Source organism: Gymnoscopelus microlampas (genome assembly GCF_963454915.1).
Source record: "Gymnoscopelus microlampas genome assembly, chromosome: 21".
NCBI classification, from domain to species: Eukaryota; Metazoa; Chordata; class Actinopteri; order Myctophiformes; family Myctophidae; genus Gymnoscopelus; species Gymnoscopelus microlampas.
This window is the reverse complement of record NC_139958.1, coordinates 17,810,954-17,834,754: the sequence shown is the minus strand read 5'-3', so window position 1 is coordinate 17,834,754 and position 23,801 is coordinate 17,810,954.

The window sequence follows — 23,801 nt, the reverse complement described above, 5'->3', positions numbered from 1 at the left end:
CAGTCCTATAGGTAAAGACAGGGCCACTCAGTCCGCTTCTCCGGAACTACTCTGCCTGAACACGGGGAGGCTCTGGCACGTGGAGGGACTAGGCTCTGTGGGTGGCCTCCTGGCCGGGCTCCTCCTTCATCTCACCAGGTCCATGACCTGAGAGTCATAGGGGCTGAAACCTGGTCCAGTCGGGCAAATGACCATCACCAAGTCATCGAAGACAAGAACTTTAGAAGGATGAATTAGGTATGTAAATATGTACTACTGTTTTAGTACTACTGTACTCTAAAATGATAAACACTAACAAATATTATTATTGTGATATTGAAATTATAATGTCCCAATGTTATTACATGTTGAGTTATTAAGTATAAAACATGTGGAGTATACCAACTAGTGTCACTCATCTGTGTTACAGAATGACACTCTACAGTACAAGGCTCTTGCTGGACCTCTCCATGACCTTTCGGTGCTCAAGGTTGAAGAGGCATACAAGAACTTTGACCCCCCTGTCCAGGCCATTAGTCTGCACCATGGGAATGTCTGCATAAACCCTTGGTTGACTCCCGCTTTGGACCTGTCCAGGCTGGAAGTGTTCTGTCCTACCAAAAGCCCCCAGTGAAAGCACTGCACATACAGTACTGCATCACAAAGATGCTCCACCGTTCCCTCCACTCCCCCTGGATGATTACAGACTTGACTAGACCAGACCATACTTTGCCCTAAGTGAACAGGGCAAACTTCACATTAAGTCTCTTCAGGTCACATTTTCTACAGCTCAGAACATTTAAGAAGATACAACAGAGTGTCAGTTATGGTTGGAAATCGAATGTTTATTCAACATTTCAAACACCTAGCACTTTCTATTTAGCCCTCCGGATTCGAATCCTGCTGTGGAGAATTTATTTTTCTCTGATGAAACGCACATTTTTGTGAGGTTAGCTGAACACAGGGTTAGGCAACCTTAGGCACGGGTGCCAACATTGGCACAGGGGAGGCCAGGGTGATCACCGCTGGCACACTGGCATAAGTGTGACAGAGAGGTTTTTCTTTTAAAATAAAAAAGATGTTTAGTCTGTTAAATTAAGTTCCCTCACATATACAAATGACATCCTGACATCAGTCCCGACTTTAGTGACCTATTCGATCACAGCCTTCCCAAATGGAGATACCCATAGATGGAGACAACAAAAAGTCTGACATCTGATGGCAAACAATATCCTTTTAAAGCTTTAGTTATTACTAGTTTGTATTATAATAAGAATATGCGATTGCTTGAATTACTATTGTTTAATTGCTGTCCTAATGAAAAAATCAAAACTGTCAGATGGGCCGGCAGTTGGAGTGATGAGAGGTCATCTGTCTGTAAATGTGTTTGCATTTGTGGTTTCTGTTCATTATGTCCTTCCCTAATCTTAGAAAGATGCAGGTTGGAGAGAAATGCCCCCCCCCCCCCCCCCCCCACATTGTTTGAAGAGAAATGCTGAGTCAGGTGGCGAAGGGCAGACGAAGGAGGTGTCTCTACCAACCTGAAGACCATCACACATTTCAGTATATAGGGGCTCTAGTGACAGATAGGAGGGCTCAGACTTTGTGAGGTGACCTCGATGCAATTTGTTGATGATAAGGAAAGCTAGTGTGAGCCCAGAGATCTCTGTTAAGTACATTTCTCTAACTTTTAACTTAATGCTTGATTAATAAATACATTTAATTTGAACTTGTCTTGTCTTGTCTGCTCTTAATTTCACCGACACACGACAAATTATTTCATTGCACAATTTGTCTGTTGTTTAAATAACTTAGATGTCAGGGCGCCCTCACATCTAGTTTAACAAATAAAAAATCACACCCAGTGTGAAGTGGGCGGTGTGGTCACAGTGGTCATCACAGTGATGGAAGTGATTCACTTAAAAAAAAACATAAAAGTGTTTTTTTTAAGTCCATACTGCTATTCATAGGGCTGCACATGCGTCATGTGTTTCGCTATCCAATCACAGTCCTGAATTTGCAAAGTCAGCCAAACACATTACAGCTAGTGGTGATGACACAAGATGTAATGTGATTAGCTAACTTTGCAAAAGTATTGATTTGCATTGACTGTGGAAGGGTTAGGGTTGTAGACTGCGTTGTAGACTATTGGCCAATCACGGTGCAGGATTGGTCAGTGTCCAAACCTCACTTATAGGGGGCGGTTACACCGCCCCAAAAACACATCATTACGAAACAAAATAATAATAATAATAACTAGAAAAAGTGCTCCTCGGAGCACAAGTCTCCGCCAGCAGACTTGTGTTGGGAATGTTGGGAATGTTCTAATTCTTATGTTCTAATTCTTTCAAAAAAATAGAACATGTTACTGTGTCAAAGTAACATGACACAAGTGTCCTATCCGTCTGTATAACTGTCCTATCCGTCCTGTCTGTATAAGTGTCCTATCCGTCCTGTCTGTATAAGTGTCCTATCCGTCCTGTCTATGTAAGTGTTCTATCCGTCCTGTCTGTGTAAGTGTCCTGTCTGTATAAGTGTCTTATCCGTCCTGTCTGTATAAGTGTCCTATCTGTCCTGTCTGTGTAAGTGTCCTATCCAATTGTTACAGTATCCGCCATTTCGTGATTATTCCTGTCTTACCTCACTTTGAAAGAGGCTAAGACTCTTTCAAAGTGACACATGTATTTATAGGCCGCTATACGTCACTAGCCAATCAGATCACACTATTTCACCGTATTGTCACGTGTCACGTGAGGCTTGACCAATGTTAGCTTGACATGTGGAAATTGAAAACAATGTCTCCTGGCGGAGACAATAATGACATGTGACGTGGCTCTGTAAGATGCTCTGTAAGAGATATTTATGAACCATGACGGCTAATTATAGCTCTGCACACACGTCATGCGAAGTCCGTCTCCCCTCGGCTCCCCGCTTTGCTTTGCTTTGCGGCCCTAACCTCTAGCCATGTCTGCACACACGTCAGACCTGGCCTATATGGCCTATGACCCCCTAGATCCGAGGTCCAAAACTCATCAGATGTCAGGGCCGCTTCAAACTCTCCAAACATTTCCTCTGTCATCCCTTCTAAATAGTCAATTTCCTCCTCATCCTTCAATGGTGTGGCTAACAGTCTGATACAATCATCATAGGCCTAATATATAGGCCAGGTCTGCACACACGTCATGCGAAGTCCGGCTTCTCTGGCCTCCCCTCTCCTCCCGGCTCCTCTCCTCCCCTCTCCTCCCTCCCCGATTTGCTTTGCGGCCATAGCCTCTAGTCACATCCTCCCAACCTCCCAACCTCGGTCATGTTATAAAGAGGTCAGACTTCCTGTATCTGGTTGCTATGGCAACCTGCCAGATCAGGCTGAGGGTCTGATAGGCAAATCAGATAATCAATCAAACCGAGAGTCCAATCATAGATCGAGGTAGGGTAAGTTGCCTAAAACATAGCCATAGCTCTGATCAACAGTCTGTGGCAAATCTCGGGGCAAATGGAGTGATCCTGTGCTTGCTTACCCCGCACAAACTTTCGGAGCTTTTGTCAATTATATAGTAATATATAAGTAAGATGAAGACAGGTTGAAAATGGGTGAACTCGTCAATCCTGATGTGAAAGAAAAATATTAGTATAGAAGAACAAAAAGATTGTTTGGTTGACAGCACCTCAGTAAAACTATGAAGGTGCTGTGAAGTTGGGAGGCACAAGGGGAAAATGAATGACCCCTGCTGGTGGAGCTTCCTCACCACAAGTATATAATTCTAAGGGGTTTACGGTTTTATGTCCCACAAAGGTTTGATAGTCTTGCAACATACTTTTGTGAGCCGTAGCTTTGATCTAAAAAAAATAAAAAGAAAAGGCATTAAAAACAACATCGTACAGTCATTACATGTGGTGTTAATGACTGTCTGTAGATCCTATTGCTTACATGTTAGACTACAACTTTTACTTTGAAGGACAAAGACATGTGATTTAACACATAGTCACGTGACTTCTTTGTTTTGATGAAAAATGTAGATTTAAAGATGACTGACATTTTGAAAAACAAAGACAAAAAAACATGTTTTCCTTTGTCAGTCCCAAATCAAAATACGCCAAAATACTAATCAGAATATTAGAAAAATGGAGCATTTTCCTGATTTTTGGGTAGGCGACACATTTGGAAAAATGAAGCCATTCTTTGATTTTTGTTCTGGGATAAAAAAATGTCAAAACCCGTTTTTAAGAGCTTTTTTCAGTGTCAGTCCCAAATCAAAAGATGCCAAAAGACTAATCAGAATATCAGAAAAATGGAGCATTTTCCTGATTTTTGGGTAGGCTAGAAATTTGGAAAATTGAAGCCATTCTTTGATTTTTGTTCTGGGATGAAAAAATGGCAAAAGACGTTTTTAAGAGATTTTTTCAGTGTCAGTCCCAAATCAAAAGAAGCCAAAATACTAAGCAGAATATCAGAAAAATGGAGCATTTTCCTGATTTTTGGGTAGGCTAGAAAATTGGAAAAATGAAGACATTCTTTGATTTTTATTCTGGGATGAAAGATTTGAAAAAAAAACTATTTTGAGCTTTTCTCAGTGTCAGTCCCAAATCAAAACAAGACAAAATACTAAGCAGAATATCAGAAAAATGGAGCATTTTCCTGATTTTTTGGTGGGATAGAAAATTGAAAAAATGAAGCAATGTTTTATCTAGGTTCTGAAACGAAAATCAGTAAAATAGACTTGAGAAGTGAATTCGAATTGAATCTCAGATTATACTAAGATTCCTTCACAGGCTTATGGGATTTTAGTATAATCTGAGCTTCAAATTGGAAGTGAATATTTGAAAAATTGAGCAATATCTAATTTGGGGTCTGAAAGGAAAATCAGTAAAATATTTTTTTAAAAAGTGAATTGGACTGAAATGTAAGATTATACTAAGATCCCCTGACCGACATGCATGCTTGAGATTTTTTCTTTTGAAATCATTTGTAGTTTTGGAGATATTTAACTTTAAGCGCCCCATTCATTGTCGATGCGGCAATGGACATTTAAAGGCAGGCTTACAACTACATACTTACGCCTAGTAACCTCATTCATACTTTAAAGTGTTCATCTTACTCTGGACATGTTTGCCTGAAAAGGAATCTTTGAAATACTTTTTTGGGTGACTTTTTTTTTGGTCCCTAACATTCATCGAGCTCTGGACTTAGAATTATTTTTTCCGTTTCGGTAGTGACACTACCGAAACGGAAAAAAATTCAAATTCAAAAATTCAAAAAGAGTCCAGAGCTCGATGAATGTTAGGGACCAAAAAAAAAATGTCACAAAAAAGTCACTACCAATCAAAAAAAATTTCGTTTCGGTAGTGTCACTACCGAAACGGAAAAAAAATTCTAAGTCCAGAGCTCGATGAATATTAGGGACCAAAAAAAAAGTTAAATATTTCAAAAACTACAAATCATTTCAAAGTAAAACATCTCAAGGATGCATGTCCACAGTAAGGGGGAATTTTTGAACTGTGAATGGAGTTTCTAGGTGAAAGTGTAAATCTGGGTGCAGAGAAAAATGTTCCAACAGCTGTTTTTTAACAATAACTGTTGTGTTTTCTTGTTGTGTTCCTTGTTTCTTAGTTGTACTTGGTGTTTTACAATACAGTTGTGTTTCTTTACATATTATAGAAATATATCTTCTTAGTTCTAGTTTTAATTTACACTTGTGTACCTTTTGTTTTGTAGTGATGTCTGAGTGTTTCCTATTTGCTGCTACAGTACCTGTCTTGTCTCACCCTGTCATTTGCAAATGTTGTTCACCTGTGTCTTGTTTAGCCCTAGCCAATCGTGTGTTGATTGTCCATAGATAAGCACCTGTGTCTCCAATGTGTTTCTGTTTGCCCTTCACTGCCAGTCTGTTTGTTGTATATGTAGTTGTCTGTGAGTATCTTAGTGTTTGATCTAGTCTCCTTGATTCGGTGTATGTACAGTGTAGGCTTTCTTCTTGTGCTTTTACAAGTGAAACTTGCAAGTGCCCTCCTAGTCCTTCTCGTGCTCCTTGTGTTCCCTGTTTTTGTCATAATAAAAAAAGAAAACCCCTTGTATCTGAACTAGTCTGCCTTGGTCTTTCTGTCCTGCACTCCCTCCTGACTCGCATAGTGACAGCAGTCTTCATTACTTTTGGAGTCTCATCCTCCCCTCGGCTTGTTTGTCTTTTGGTTTGCATCCATCATCCAACTCCAACTTCTAAGACATTTTAATTTCAATGAGCCCCATATCTCTGAGAGTGTACAAATGGACCATTAGGGGTCCATTTGGTTCCATTTTGTACACTCTCGGGAGTTACAGAAATATAAGGGGACATTTAGAACCCCCTCAAGAAACCATGAGGGTCCCCTGGACCCCACTTTGAAAACCACTGCTTCACACACATCCACTACAGATTCTGCAGGCTAACTCACTCATAAATAATTAGTTAATTAGCCTTTGTCTTTATATTCATCAATTCTGTGTTTAAGTGTATTGCTCTTATTTTGTTTCAACTCTGAGCCAGGTTCACACATTAAAACTGATAGTTTTGGTCTTCTGAAATTGATAAATGACTTTAAGATATGACAATAAGGAATATGTGTTTTGATAACATTAAACATCCCTCTGTTTGCTCTCCAGCCATCCTTTGCATTTTTTTCCCCAACAGATGTTTTTTAACAATAACCTAAAACTCAAAAAAGGTTGTGTCATAATGAACCCTGATCATCAGTGAATCTAGTAGATTCAGTGATTCTGTCAGGGGGAGAGGTGTTTGCGGTAGACTTTCAACTTTTGACCTGCCACCTCTCCCTTAAACTTCAAATATTACCTCCAGTTTCTAATTAGTGTGAAAAGCCTGGTGGCGCAAGAGAAAAGCAGAGGCCTCGCAGGTGGAAGGTTGGGGGTTTGAATCTTGGTCCTGGTAAATCTCTATCTTTGCTCTTTTTAAGGCGAGGAGCCGGGAATCAGCCCGCCTCCCTCTTCACGCCCTCTTTTAGCTCCGGTAGGAGGGGAGGAGCATGGGTAAAGCCCGCCTCCAGTGGGAGGAGCTTAATACATAATAAGCAAAGCAATTTTTGTTGTATGTCATTGACATTATTAGTATTATAGCTGACTTATTTGTTATTTTTTTGACCACTGTTTTATGTTTTTTTATTGAGGCACTTTGAAGTTTTGTATTGATTGTTGTTTTGGTTGTTTGAGATATTTTGTATTAGTTGTTGGAGTTGATTTTTGTATTAGGTGAGCTTTGAACCCTGAACCTTTGGTTTATAAACCTCCGATTTATCTATTGAGCCACGCTGGCATAGGAGATGAAATCGGGAATGTAATACTTAACTCACCTTTCACAATTTAGATGGAAAATGAAAAATGCTCTTTGTGAGCTTTGAACCCAGAGCCTTTGGTTTATAAACCCCTGATTCACCTAATGAGCCACACAGACATAGGAGATGCAATTGGGAATGTAATAGTTAACTCACCTTTCACAATTTAGATGGAAAGTGAAAAATGCTCTTTGGGAGATTTGAACCCAGAACCTTTGGATCATAAACGCCTGATTTATCATTTGAGCCACACAGACATAGGAGATGCAATCGGGAATGTAATAGTTAACTCACCTTTCACAATTTAGATGGAAAGTGAAAAATGCTCTTTGGGAGCTTTGAACCCAGAACCTTTGGATTATAAACCCCTGATTTATCATTTGAGCCACAGAGACATAGAAATCGTAATCGGGAATGTAATAGTTAACTCACCTTTCACAATTTAGATAGAAAGTGAAAAATGCAGTACTTTGTAGTGCCTTTTTTTTTTGGTCCCTAACATTCATCGAGCTCTGGACTTAGTAAAACATTTTTTCACCATTGTGTCACTACCGAAACGAACGTTTGTCACTACCGAAACGAAAGTTAAATCCGAAAAAATCACTAAGTGTGGAGGCCAAAATCGTCCCCCCAAAAACCTGTTAGGAGTACGTTTCAGGCAATTTAGAGTTGATTGGTAATTTTCGTTTCGGTAATTTTTTTTACCGAAACGAAAGTTAAATCCGAAATATCACTAAGTGAAGAGGCCAAAATCGTCCCTATTTTGATGACATTAAACATCCCTCTGTTTGCTCTCAATGAAAGAGTAAATCTGGGTGCAGAGAAAAATGTTCCAACAGCTGTTTTTTAACAATAACTGTTGTGTTTTCTTGTTGTGTTCCTTGTTTCTTAGTTATACTTGGTGTTTTACAATACAGTTGTGTTTCTTTACATATTATAGAAATATATCTTCTTAGTTCTAGTTTTAATTTACACTTGTGTACCTTTTGTTTTGTAGTGATGTCTGAGTGTTTCCTATTTGCTGCTACAGTACCTGTCTTGTCTCACCCTGTCATTTGCAAATGTTGTTCACCTGTGTCTTGTTTAGCCCTAGCCAATCGTGTGTTGATTGTCCATAGATAAGCACCTGTGTCTCCAATGTGTTTCTGTTTGCCCTTCACTGCCAGTCTGTTTGTTGTATATGTAGTTGTCTGTGAGTATCTTAGTGTTTGATCTAGTCTCCTTGATTCGATGTATGTACAGTGTAGGCTTTCTTCTTGTGCTTTTACAAGTGAAACTTGCAAGTGCCCTCCTAGTCCTTCTCGTGCTCCTTGTGTTCCCTGTTTTTTGTCATAATAAAAAAAAGAAAATCCCTTGTATCTGAACTAGTCTGCCTTGGTCTTTCTGTCCTGCACTCCCTCCTGACTCGCATAGTGACAGCAGTCTTCATTACTTTTGGAGTCTCATTCTCCCCTCGGCTTGTTTGTCTTTTGGTTTGCATCCATCATCCAACTCCTTACTTCTAAGACATTTTAATTTCAATGAGCCCCATATCTCTGAGAGTGTACAAATGGACCATTAGGGGTCCATTTGGTTCCATTTTGTACACTCTCGGGAGTTACAGAAATATAAGGGGACATTTAGAACCCCCTCAAGAAACCATGAGGGTCCCCTGGACCCCACTTTGAAAACCACTGCTTCACACACATCCACTACAGATTCTGCAGGCTAACTCACTCATAAAGAATTAGTTAATTAGCCTTTGTCTTTATATTCATCAATTCTGTGTTTAAGTGTATTGCTCTTATTTTGTTTCAACTCTGAGCCTGGTTCACACATTAAAACTGATAGTTTTGGTCTTCTGAAATTGATAAATGACTTTAAGATATGACAATAAGGAATATGTGTTTTGATAACATTAAACATCCCTCTGTTTGCTCTCCAGCCATCCTTTGCATTTTTTTCCCCAACAGATGTTTTTTAACAATAACCTAAAACTCAAAAAAGGTTGTGTCATAATGAACCCTGATCATCAGTGAATCTAGTAGATTCAGTGATTCTGTCAGGGGGAGAGGTGTTTGCGGTAGACTTTCAACTTTTGACCTGCCACCTCTCCCTTAAACTTCAAATATTACCTCCAGTTTCTAATTAGTGTGAAAAGCCTGGTGGCGCAAGAGAAAAGCAGAGGTCTCGCAGGTGGAAGGTTGGGGGTTTGAATCTTGGTCCTGGTAAATCTCTATCTTTGCTCTTTTTAAGGCGAGGAACGGGGAATCAGCCCGCCTCCCTCTTCACGCCCTCTTTTAGCTCCGGTAGGAGGGGAGGAGCATGGGTAAAGCCCGCCTCCAGAGGGAGGAGCTTAATACATAATAAGCAAAGCCATTTTTGTTGTATGTCATTGACATTGTTAGTATTATAGCTGACTTATTTGTTATTTTTTTGACCACTGTTTTATGTTTTTTTATTGAGGCACTTTGAAGTTTTGTATTGATTGTTGTTTTGGTTGTTTGAGATATTTTGTATTAGTTGTTGGAGTTGACTTTTGTATTAGGTGAGCTTTGAACCCTGAACCTTTGGTTTATAAACCTCCGATTCATCTATTGAGCCACGCTGGCATAGGAGATGAAATCGGGAATGTAATACTTAACTCACCTTTCACAATTTACATGGAAAGTGAAAAATGCTCTTTGGGAGATTTGAATCCTGAACCTTTGGATTATAAACCCCTGATCTATCATTTGAACCATGCTAGCATGGAAGAAGCTATCAGGAATGTAATACTTAACTCACCTTTCACAATTTAGATGGAAAGTGAAAAATGCTCTTTGGGAGCTTTGAACCCAGAACCTTTGGTTTATAAACCCCTGATTCACCTAATGAGCCACACAGACATAGGAGATGCAATTGGGAATGTAATAGTTAACTCACCTTTCACAATTTAGATGGAAAGTGAAAAATGCTCTTTGGGAGATTTGAACCCAGAACCTTTGGATCATAAACGCCTGATTTATCATTTGAGCCACACAGACATAGGAGATGCAATCGGGAATGTAATAGTTAACTCACCTTTCACAATTTAGATGGAAAGTGAAAAATGCTCTTTGGGAGCTTTGAACCCAGAACCTTTGGATTATAAACCCCTGATTTATCATTTGAGCCACAGGGACATAGAAAATGCAATCGGGAATGTAATATTTAACTCACCTTTCACAATTTAGATGGAAAGTGAAAAATGCAGTACTTTGTAGTGCCTTTTTTTTTTGGTCCCTAACATTCATCGAGCTCTGGACTTAGTAAAACATTTTTTCACCATTGTGTCACTACCGAAACGAACGTTTGTCACTACCGAAACGAAAGTTAAATCCGAAAAAATCACTAAGTGTGGAGGCCAAAATCGTCCCCCCAAAAACCTGTTAGGAGTACGTTTCAGGCAATTTAGAGTTGATTGGTAATTTTCGTTTCGGTAATTTTTTTTACCGAAACGAAAGTTAAATCCGAAATATCACTAAGTGAAGAGGCCAAAATCGTCCCTATTTTGATGACATTAAACATCCCTCTGTTTGCTCTCAATGAAAGAGTAAATCTGGGTGCAGAGAAAAATGTTCCAACAGCTGTTTTTTAACAATAACTGTTGTGTTTTCTTGTTGTGTTCCTTGTTTCTTAGTTATACTTGGTGTTTTACAATACAGTTGTGTTTCTTTACATATTATAGAAATATATCTTCTTAGTTCTAGTTTTAATTTACACTTGTGTACCTTTTGTTTTGTAGTGATGTCTGAGTGTTTCCTATTTGCTGCTACAGTACCTGTCTTGTCTCACCCTGTCATTTGCAAATGTTGTTCACCTGTGTCTTGTTTAGCCCTAGCCAATCGTGTGTTGATTGTCCATAGATAAGCACCTGTGTCTCCAATGTGTTTCTGTTTGCCCTTCACTGCCAGTCTGTTTGTTGTATATGTAGTTGTCTGTGAGTATCTTAGTGTTTGATCTAGTCTCCTTGATTCGATGTATGTACAGTGTGCCCTCCTAGTCCTTCTCGTGCTCCTTGTGTTCCCTGTTTTTTGTCATAATAAAAAAAAGAAAATCCCTTGTATCTGAACTAGTCTGCCTTGGTCTTTCTGTCCTGCACTCCCTCCTGACTCGCATAGTGACAGCAGTCTTCATTACTTTTGGAGTCTCATTCTCCCCTCGGCTTGTTTGTCTTTTGGTTTGCATCCATCATCCAACTCCTTACTTCTAAGACATTTTAATTTCAATGAGCCCCATATCTCTGAGAGTGTACAAATGGACCATTAGGGGTCCATTTGGTTCCATTTTGTACACTCTCGGGAGTTACAGAAATATAAGGGGACATTTAGAACCCCCTCAAGAAACCATGAGGGTCCCCTGGACCCCACTTTGAAAACCACTGCTTCACACACATCCACTACAGATTCTGCAGGCTAACTCACTCATAAAGAATTAGTTAATCAGCCTTTGTCTTTATATTCATCAATTCTGTGTTTAAGTGTATTGCTCTTATTTTGTTTCAACTCTGAGCCAGGTTCACACATTAAAACTGATAGTTTTGGTCTTCTGAAATTGATAAATGACAAAGATATGACAATAAGGAATATGTGTTTTGATAACATTAAACATCCCTCTGTTTGCTCTCCAGCCATCCTTTGCATTTTTTTCCCCAACAGATGTTTTTTAACAATAACCTAAAACTCAAAAAAGGTTGTGTCATAATGAACCCTGATCATCAGTGAATCTAGTAGATTCAGTGATTCTGTCAGGGGGAGAGGTGTTTGCGGTAGACTTTCAACTTTTGACCTGCCACCTCTCCCTTAAACTTCAAATATTACCTCCAGTTCCTAATTAGTGTGAAAAGCCTGGTGGCGCAAGAGACAAGCAGAGGCCTCGCAGGTGGAAGGTTGGGGGTTTGAATCTTGGTCCTGGTAAATCTCTATCTTTGCTCTTTTTAAGGCGAGGAGCGGGGAATCAGCCCGCCTCCCTCTTCACGCCCTCTTTTAGCTCCGGTAGGAGGGGAGGAGCATGGGTAAAGCCCGCCTCCAGTGGGAGGAGCTTAATACATAATAAGCAAAGCCATTTTTGTTGTATGTCATTGACATTGTTAGTATTATAGCTGACTTATTTGTTATTTTTTTGACCACTGTTTTATGTTTTTTTATTGAGGCACTTTGAAGTTTTGTATTGATTGTTGTTTTGGTTGTTTGAGATATTTTGTATTAGTTGTTGGAGTTGACTTTTGTATTTGGTGAGCTTTGAACCCTGAACCTTTGGTTTATAAACCTCCGATTCATCTATTGAGCCACGCTGGCATAGGAGATGAAATCGGGAATGTAATACTTAACTCACCTTTCACAATTTTCATGGAAAGTGAAAAATGCTCTTTGGGAGATTTGAATCCAGAACCTTTGGATTATAAACCCCTGATCTATCATTTGAGCCATGCTAGCATGGAAGAAGCTATCAGGAATGTAATACTTAACTCACCTTTCACAATTTAGATGGAAAGTGAAAAATGCTCTTTGGGAGCTTTGAACCCAGAACCTTTGGTTTATAAACCAAAGGTTATAAACCAAAGGTTCTGCCAAAGTTTGTACATTTTTCCCTAATATCTAATATCTACGCAGTGATATTAGTCTGGAATCTCTGTGGTCCCTCACAACTTCGGAGGGAGAGAAGTCCAGTCTGGAACCAGGCTATTGTCAAAGGCAATGGACATTTAAAATTTGTGCAAATCTTGGAATATATATTGTTTTAAAGCGAACATTTTTAACTCAAATCTTTGCTTCTGGGGTCCATGGAACAAAATATTTTGGGATAGGGGTTGGCGGTCAAATACATATAATATTGGGGGTCCTTGACATGAAAAAGCTTGAGCACCACTGATGTAGAAACATACGTTTTTCAGAATACTGTTGGGATTTAGGAGACATTTGTAGAATCGGCTTCAGGTCTTAATGGGTTAAAGTTTATTATCATAGAGGAAAAAAGAGGCCCTTGACTGACACCTGTGGGGGTTTCAAGTTCCATGTCAGTTCTCCAGCCACCCTCTCCTGTCCCTGTCCCTGACCCTGTCCCGTGCTATCAGAGCAGAGCAGTGACAGGAAGACAGCTTGCCAAAGGACCACTGGAATATCAAGGGGGCTTCTCAATGACACCTGTCTGAGAGCACGTGTAATGTGTTCAGGGTTGCTTTAAGTCCCTCTACCCCATCTATCCCCACTTCAACAACTTCTCAGGGCAGTGGTTCCCAAATCCCTTTCTTGGGTGCAGGGCCCACTTGAAAATTTCGAAAAGCATTCGCGGCCCACCCATCCACTTAACACAGCAGCCGTGTTAACCCATTCAATCCGGGAACGTATCCACAAATGTCTTCTAAATCCTGACAGTTTTCTGAAAAAACGTATGTTGTTATAATATCAGTGGTTCTGAAACTCCCCGGAAGCAAAGATTTGAGTTACAAATGTTCGCTTTAAAAATATATATATTCAAAGATCTGCAAATGTTCATGATTTGAAATTGTTATATTTAATTATTAATAGTTATATTATCATAAAAATATTTGTGTTTTGCCAATTATTTGGGGGCCTCACAACCCACCACCAATGGGCCCAGAGGTTGTGAATTTCTGGTGTGCTCTGTGCCTAGACTTCTGCCGTCTGCTGTATATTCGTCACACAGCAGACAGACAGGCCAGCCACACTGTTTTATCTTCCCTCACTACAAAGTCACTGATACCACAGGGTGTCAGTTATTTCGTGCTGAAGTCCATTCCAATAGGAGTCGTTTGGATCAGGGTTGGATTTTCTGTGTGGGGGCGAATGGGGAGGGACATGCTTCTGCTTCAGAGCTGCGTAGAGAGCTCACATGACAGTGTGGACTTCTGAACAAATGCACTCAGTTTCCCTAAACACAAAGATGTCTTCATTCTTCAGGTCACATACAAAAAATGTCCAAACTTTGCGGGAGGGTCCCGCATTTTTCAAATCCTTGTGCTTCCTTGTCTTCTTTGGTGCTTCCTATGGTTTTTCCCTGTCATATGGTGCTTCCTATGGTGTTTCCCTGCCATCTATGGTGCTTCCTATGGCCAATAACTCTTGAACCGTAACTCATACAATAAAAATTGGATTGGACTCTCACTCTCCATATAGGCCCCCGGCCACTTGTGCCAGATTACATTTTCTGTACATTTTCTACTTCTACAGATTGTGTCCAAAACTCACACAAACCGGTACACATTATCTCTGGCGTCATGTGATCAAATTAAGTTAGATTTTTCAGATTCCATTCCAAGTGGCTATGACTGCCTTCCAAAGTGTGCGGGCCATGGGTAGGCAACCCGGCCTGGCGGAGACCTGTGCTCTGAGGAGCACACCTTTCTAGTCTTCTGGTGCAGTTTGTGCAAAAGCCACAGAGAACTGAAGAGTGCATCTTATCTGTCATATTCCACCCCCCCCTCTCTCTCTCTCTCTCTCTAATTCGTTGTCCTACAATCTAAACATGAATACAGAATTAGACATGTTTCTTGTCCACCTTCTTTGTTTTTAAGAAATTCACTTGAAGCCACACTGTTATTATATCCTGTCTTGTTTATATGCAAAGCCCTGCTAAATGAACAAGCAGCCACTTTATTTATAGTCCTATTTAAGCATGATGCTTCTATGACTAAACTGTACTCCTGCTTCCTAAAATGAACTCGAAGCTCTAGTACAGTGGTTCTCCAACATTCTCTTGTCCAGGCCCCCCAAATTGAGATGTATTTGACCCTCATCTGAAAAGATTTTGAGCGAGGGACCCTCGCTCGAAGATCTTTCAAGATTTTTCAAAAATGCTTTGAAAATAGCAGCCCTACTCTAAGCTCACAACTTGAGTTTGTACATCGGCTATTTTCAAATAGCTGAAGTTTAAAATAGCATAAACTGTTCCTCGTTTTGCAGAGGGCCCCCTGGAACCCCCTCAAGGACCCCTGGGGGTCCCCGAATCCTACACTGAGAACCATTGCTCTATTAGGTTGTGCCCCAAATACCTGGAATTAATTGCAAACCTTGAAAAGGGATTCATTGCTGCAGAGGCAGGCATTTCAGGGGATCTTATCATCTTGATCTTAATTGTTTTCAAACAAAATGTATATTGTTCTTGTTTTTTCTATAAATCGGTGACTTAAAAAATGTCTCCCTCAATACAATCCCCAGTTATGTTCTGCATAAAAGATAAGATCAAAAGCAATCATGAGCAGATGTGCTCGTTCTAGCAAAGTGTCTGAGGCAGTTTAAAAAAACACTGTGATCAAAGTCAAATGCTGCACAAAGGTACAAAGGGATTGAAACAGAGCTTTGTTTAAAATGTGTTATTAACCCATTAAGACCTGAGGCCCATGCTACAACAGTTTTCTGGAAAAAAAACGTATGTTGCTATATCAGTGGTGCTCCAACTTTTTCATGTCAAGGACCCCCAAAATGTATATGTATTTGGCTGCGGACCCCCATATCTCAAAAATATTTTGTTCCAGGGACCCCCAGAAGAAAAGATTTGAAAAATGTTCGCTTAAAAATCGATCTACAAGCTCACAACGCCTCGCGCTGCAAGGCGTTGTGAGCTTGTAGATCGGCTATTTTCGGCAAAGAGGTTTGGTGTAGAGGGGGGGGGAAAAGAGTAGACCAAGCACAGAGTGAAAGGTCAAGTCTAAGTATTGACCGTTTAAGTGGTCAAATGTCTGAAAATACACATTAACTTGAAGCCGACACAACACTGATGACAGTGTCAAACAAGTCTATGAAGCTATCTATGAAATCTTTGAAAAAGTGTAATCTGCAACACAATTTTATACAATATGTAGTGGGGGTACTCTCTCAGTCTCAGCTATAGGGGGTCCTTGGCCTGAAAAACATTGAAGATACCCCTGATCTATAGGCTATATGCTTCTTGGTTCATACATGATGTCTAACAGGATCTAAAAGGAACGATCTGCATGTGCCTCCCATGTTATGTTCAATTCTGACCCGTCTTTTGTCTCGCTTTGATATTCTCTTGTGTGTTTTCTACTCCAATCATTTGTTCTCTGGATGCTCTCAGGCAGCTCGTTTTGAAGCAAGGCTTGCATCATCCAGTGCAATCCAGTCAATGTAATGCTCAGTAGTGTGTGAGGCTGCACAGCATGGCCGTTCAACTGTTACTACACTATAGCCTTGGGGATTTTCATGTGTGTGTGCACGCAGCACGCTTGCTCGATGCTTATGAGTGCATTTCTCGCTCTTAGCTGAGAGGGGTAGCTGACTGCATCCTCTATTCACCACCAGGGCTTGATTACATATGAAGCACAAAAATGTCCTCGAGAGATGACCAAACACAACAACGCAGTGTGTACAATTAGTCGGAGGCATGCAGTGGTAATTGGCCATTAAGGAAATGAGTGTTACAACTCATAGATGACAGTACAGATCTACTGTATACAGTGGAGTATCTGGTTTACAACTGTCATGAACTGGCTCACATCATGTCGAAAAGAGACACGACACACAAGATTAAACTTAACGTTATTTTATTTATAACTAAACAAGAGAAATATGACAGTTATATTATACCAGGTTGCAGATACATACAGTGGCCGAACACAGTATTGCGGATCGTCTTTAGATCCCATATTCTGAGAGGACATTGAGCCCTCATTGGCTAAATGAGCAGCCTATGAGGAAAAAGTCATACAAAAGGACCAGCCAATGAGGATAAAGTCACGCAAAAGGACCAGCCAATAGGGAAAAAGTGACCACTAGCGAGTGTAGATGTAGACCAGGTTTGGCAACTTGGTAAAAAGACAGGAACTGTGCATAAAATGTGAGATGTGAACGGTCAGTGGTATCAGTAGTGTAAAGTGTGTATGGCTGTGTGAACATGTATTGTATGTGAGAGTGCAAAAGGCAACTTAACTGAAACCAAACAAAAACAAGCACCGTTGCCTGTGTAAGAGAGGGAGACACTGACTTTTGCCAGCCTGACTTTATACCCAAGGGAATGATGGGACCAGGTGTTCTCTCATCCCCAAGACACACCCCAGCAGGCTGGCCCTCTCCTCCTACACAGGAATAGAGAACACAATTAGAATCAAACCAACACACACAACCCATGGGATGGGTCATCACAACAGTTAAGATTTTTCATAATGGAATAATAATGGAACAGAAATTAAGATGTTAACTAAGTCACCAATAGAAACGATGGGGCATGGTATGGCTTGAAGTTGGATCTATGGCAGGGGTCTTCAACAGGGGGTCCGGGACCCCTAGGGGGTCCTCAGAGTTACTACAGGGGGTCCACCAAATCTTTGTGTGATGATTTTCCTTTTTTACCTTAACCACTTGAACCCTAGCATCCCTTTTCTGGAGAGAACTTTAGCCAAAAATAGCAGATCTACAAACTCACAACGCCTCGCAGCGCGAGGCGTTGTGAGCTTGTAGATCTGCTATTTTTGGCTAAGAGGTTTAGGTGTAGAGGGAAAAAAGAGCAGACCAAGTTAAAAAAGTTTAATCTGAAACACAATTTTATACAATATAGAGGGGGGGGGGGGGGTCTCTGCTTCATCTCTCTCTCAGCTAGGGGGTCCTTGGCCTGAAGAGGTTGAAGACCCCTGATCTATGGCATCATATCAAATATATTAGTGGCGTCAGTCTTGCCCAAATCTAGACGGCGGTGGATCTGGGATTATGAACTCACTAAATGCGAAAGATATTAATAACACACATGGCTCACCTGGTAGAGCGTGCACCACATCAAGACTCAGTCCTTGCTACAGTTGCCCCGGGTTAGAATCTGACCCAAGGCCCTTTGCTGCATATCCTATCAGCACTAGAACTGCTATCCTAACAGAACATGGCTGAACAAAAGGCTGAGAACACACACCAACAGGCCTGAATTAAACAACAAACTGAAGGTCTGAGCACAAACACAAAACTGTCTGTCAGGACATGGTGGAAGGGAAAAGTGGGTGTGTCGAAGGGTGCACAGGTGTTTTTATTGTAGGTGATAGGAGATGATTGGATGACTGGAGATTGTGGAACCAATCGGGTGGTGAGGCGTAGCTGATGTTTGATGATGAAGATAAGATAAGATAAGACCGCCTTTAATGTTCACGCTGGGGAAATTCAGGCGATAGGATGGGGTGTGGGTCACTCATTTTAGGTACTATCTCTCTCTCTCTCTCTCTCTCTCTCTCCCTTTCACCCCAACAGCCAGCAATATGAACAACAGTGATAAGTCATACAAGTAATAGACCTCTGAAGAACTGTCCTTTTGTGTGTTCTTCAGGAGTAGACGTTTTCACTAAACGTCTACAAAGCAGAGGTGCCATGTCATTATTCCGACATCCCATTATTCCGACTGGCCCCATTATAACTAACCCTAAGCCTAACCTCACACTAACCTGCGGAAAACACTTCTAAAATTGAATAAAGCCACACCGTATTTTTCAGGATTCAAATCAAAAAGTAGGATTCAAAAGTAGCAGATCTGCAAGCTCAAAACGCGCCGCGAGCTTGTGGATCGGCTACTTTTTGATGCTGTTGCGTGACGCTGTAGTATGATCAAGTATATGGGCATTAATGTACGAAAAAAAAGAGATGGTTCTATTGTAGCAGAGTGGGTATAGAGAGGCCATCTGGATCAGAAGGTCGGCGGTTTGACCCTCAGCTCACCCAGTCTGCGTGTTGAAGTGTCCCTGAGCAAAGACACTTAACCCCTCCCCGTGCCCTGCCCCTCCCCCTCATCTGTGCACTCTTCAAAGCCATCTGAGCAACCATCTGCTGGGTGGGTGAAGCCGTAAAAGTCCCTTCACCTTCCCCCCGGGGACGATCAAATATTCTCCTATACTCACCTTAATTTAAGTCTGAATGTGTGAAAATGAGTTAAATTAATGCTGGATTTTTGCTGTGTATGCTACATGTCGTGTGCGGCGTGCCTCTGGAGATGCAAATGAGTTCCATGTGCATTCATTGATTTTCAAAGCACTGATGTCAAAGTCAAAGTAGACCTTTAGCTGAATATAATGGGATCGTACTGTATAGTGCCAAAACCACTGCTATCATGCCTTTATCCAAGTGTGTGTCACACACTGCAAACGATTTGTGACGTTTTTGGCATGAGCACATGGTACCTACCAAAACTTCTCTTGGTGTGGTATTATAGTAAAATACATAACAAAACCTCAGGCGAAGGACACGATCTGTCACGCTTGTCTGTTAGTCCTACGATTAAAATAAATAATAATGTTTTGCCTATAATGACATGCCCAGAATATAATATATAGGGACGCCGGGTTGAAAGTGGTTAAGACCAGTGGTGGAAAAAGTACTGAAATGTTTTACTTAAGTAAAAGTATCAATACTGCAATGAAGAAATACTCTGTTACATGAAAAGTCTGGTAATCCAAATGTACTTAGTACCAAAAGTACATTTGCACATTTTAAAACTTGTGAAATGGGACATTCTGCATGATGAGTAGCCTACTTTTACTTTTGTACTTTAAGTATATTTTGATAGCTACACTTTTTTACTTTTCCTCAAAAGTCAATTTTGAATTCCGGACTTTTACTTGTTTACTTGTATTTCTACATTGCATTATTGATACTTTTACTTAAGTGGAAAAAAAGTACTTTTTATACCAGTATGCTACTGTATGTGACGTTCAGTGGCCACATGCTGCTGATAAACGCAGCTGGACTCTCCCAATGTGACAGTACTTTGACAATCAGATAGACTGTACTCTAACTCTACCACACTAAGGCTACCCCCCCCCCCCCCCCGGGGGTGCCTCTGTCCCTGCTTTATGACAAGGACATAACCTCCTCTAACAGTCTGTATGTGTGTGTGTGTGTGTGTGTGTGTGTGTGTGTGTGTGTGCGTGTGTGTGTGTGTGTGTGTGTGTGTATGTGTGCGTGCGTGCGTGCGTGCGTGCGTGTGAGAGAGAGAGAACTCACCAACAACATCGCCAACACCAGATCAATGAAACTCTCTCTCACGTGATTGTGCTTTTTAAAAAAAACACACACACACAAATATTTGAGATAAAATATCTGTGATTGAAATACCAAGCTGAACTTTTTCCAAAGAGTCGTTCAACTCAGTTTTAACGACTATACAGTATATATGGATTGAAATTTTGTCACCCAATCACCAAATCTCCCAGATCCATTTGGATTTTCTGGCAGTATGAGAGCAATACCCCCCCCCCCACACACACACACACACACACACACACACATACGTACACCCATACACGCACCCATACACGCACACACACACACACACACACACACACACACACACACACACACACACACACGCACGCACGCACGCACACACACGCACACACACAGATCCTGACATTTGCTATTTGACCTCACTGACATCTCATATTTCAGCTCATAAGTTAGCCCTTATACTGTGTACAGTACATTATAGGCAGATCTAATTATGACAGCATGCCCCACACAAGCCTCTCTTTTTACCGCATTTATACTTCACTGCATGTCTGTCTGTGTCACCCGCTGAAAAAAACTGCCGATCTACAAGCTGCACGACTGAGCTTGTGCATTGGCTATTTTCAGCCGGCGACAGCAAGCGACATGCAAGTATATAAACCAGGCTCCTTCCTTCCCCGTCCATCTCCTATTTCCTTCTCCATGCCCAATAATTGAGCCCAGAGGAGAGGCTACTAGATCCTACACACACACACAAAACCAGAACAAATGGGAGCATCTGATTAGGCTAATATGTGAGCCTGAAATGTGATTATGATGTCATGAAAGCACTGTATGGCTTCCAGCGGTTAACATGCGTTGAAATTGCGACATCTGAGCTCCGGTTCAACTTGAGTCATCGTTTAATATAGTGGATCAATCTCCTCTGCATAAGTCTTGGCATATCTGATCTGTTTTAGTAGGGGAACAGTGTATGATATTCATTCATTCTAGTTGGAGTGATATACAGTATGGGTTCAAACAGAGACGAGATAGAGACATTTAAGGTCTGGGGGGATGGGCTAAGCCATGGCAAGCCAAGGTCTTGAATAAAAGTATGATTGATATAAGTGTATGGACAGATATAGATGGAAAAACAAGGAATTTATTAATAAATCTATTTGGACTATCATAGACATTTTTAGAAAGCAAATATTGCAGCAATGCCTTGTAGATCTTTGTCATTTAAACAACTTGAATGTTCATACAAACTAATTGAGCTCCGCGGTGCACATTAAACACACAAAATAATGTTTATAGGGGATGTACTGTACGTGGTATTTTTGTTAATAAAAAGAAAAGTTAAAGCTCCTAATATTCCTAATCATGGAGTGAGTAATATGTAGCGTTTGTTCAGTAACAGGTCTCCCCCTTCTCTCCAGCTCTTTAGTAAAGATACATCATTCATCAGGAGACAGAACACCACAAAGATGTGTTCCACTTCCACTTGTGTGCGCTCATTTATTTGTTTCATCACTTCCAATGTCACTTGTTTATCCTGCATGTATCCTGCCTTGAGTTCCCTCCTGTGGATACAATTGCAATCCCAACCTGAAAATGTATTTTCTGTTACTGTTACTGAACAAACACTCTATAGCAGGGGTCTTCAACGCTTTCAGGCCAAGGACCCCCTAGCTGAGAGAGAGATGAAGCAGGGACCCCCTACTCTATATTGTATAAAATTGTGTTTCAATACACAACTACTTAACGTTTTGAGAAAAATAAAGCAAAGTAAAAAGAGATCATCTAAAAATGGAACCAAAAACTGCCAATGACACTAAATCTGCTGGTCGGCGGCTGATGTCAAATTTGTTCGCTGTCAATGATAAAAGGAGATAAAAAAAGCTCCAGATGCCAAATTCAGTCCCCCCTCCCCCTCCCCCCTTTCTCTGCTGGCCGGCCTAAAGATTAACGATTGACTGGGCATCTCGCTTCCAGGGGCATTTAGCCTGCCAGAGCTCTGTATGAGTGCACTATACTGTATGCATACAGTACTGTATGTATGTATGTGTGCATGCAATACTGTATGCATACAGTACTGTATGTATGTATGTGTGCATGCAATACTGTATGCTTGAGCGTAACAAAGTGGTGGACAATATACTGAAGTGAATACTCAACTAGGTATTCAAAAGTACAAGACAAGAAAATAATGAAAATAGCTGATCTACAAGCTCACAGCTGTGAGTGAGCATGTAGATCGCCATTTTATACTATTTGAAATAGGGCGTAAGCGGTTAACCGGTCAATTCTAATTTGGGTCCATCCCTAGAAATGTAGTGGATTCAAAAGTACAATATTTCTATTTTAAATGTAGCGGAGTGAAAGTCCTGAGCTTGTTTAAAAAAAATACATAATAACAATTATATATATATATATATATATATATATATATATATATATATATATATATATATATATATATATATATATATATATATATATATATATAAATAAATAAATAAATGTACTTAGTTACTGTCCACCACTGGTACACATAGGCCTACAGTGTTTGTATGTGTTTCCGTTTGTGTAACAGCCGGCGGGGGTGATGAAATAAAAGGGGGGGGGGGCTCTCAACTACGTTTGAGAGCTACACATCTGGAAGTGGGTCATCTAGTATATGCCAACCGACCAGGCAGCCAATCATGCCTACTGTCTGCCCTTCCTCCACTGTAAGGGCAAAAAAAAGAGGGCGTAGCTGCAATACCAGAAAGAGTGCACTGTAAAACGTGTGCACTGAGTGTTGTTTATTGACTCCGAGAGTGTACAAGTGGACCTGTAAGGGTCCGTATGGTTACATTCGTACACTCTTAGAGTAAAAAAAACCTTAAGGGTATGTATTCAGTCCAGCGTTTTACTGTCGTGCTCAAATGACATCATAAAGACGGATAATGTATTTGGGGCAGCTATAGCTTAGTCCAGTGGTTCTTAAAGAAGTGTATAGGACCCCCCAGGGGTCCTTGATGCTTGATGATTAATTTGGGGGTCGTTAAGCTACATCTGCTATTTTTGAAACTACTGATTTAAAAGGCATTTGTAGAATTGGCCTCGGGACTCAATGGGTTAATAGTCAGTAGAGAGGCTGTGTGGCAGATCAGAAGGTCACCGGTTCGCGGTATCACTTTCAGAGCGAGCTGATGAGCGATACAAACATTCACAGCCAATCAACATTCACCCTCCGACTTTACAGGAGTAGCGAAGATAAGACGAAGAAAGGGACAGATGTTTCAAAGCAACACACGCACTCGTACACACACACACACACACACACACACACACACACACACACACACACACACACACACACACACACACACACACACACACACACACACACACACACACAGCTTCCCTTGCACAGGAACCTAAGAGAGAGAGAGAGAGAGAGAGAGAGAGAGAGAGAGGGAGAGAGAGAGAGAGAGAGAGAGAGAGAGAAAGACAGAGAGACAGACAGAGAGACAGAGAGAGAGACAGAGACAGAGAGAGAGAGAGACAGAGAGAGAA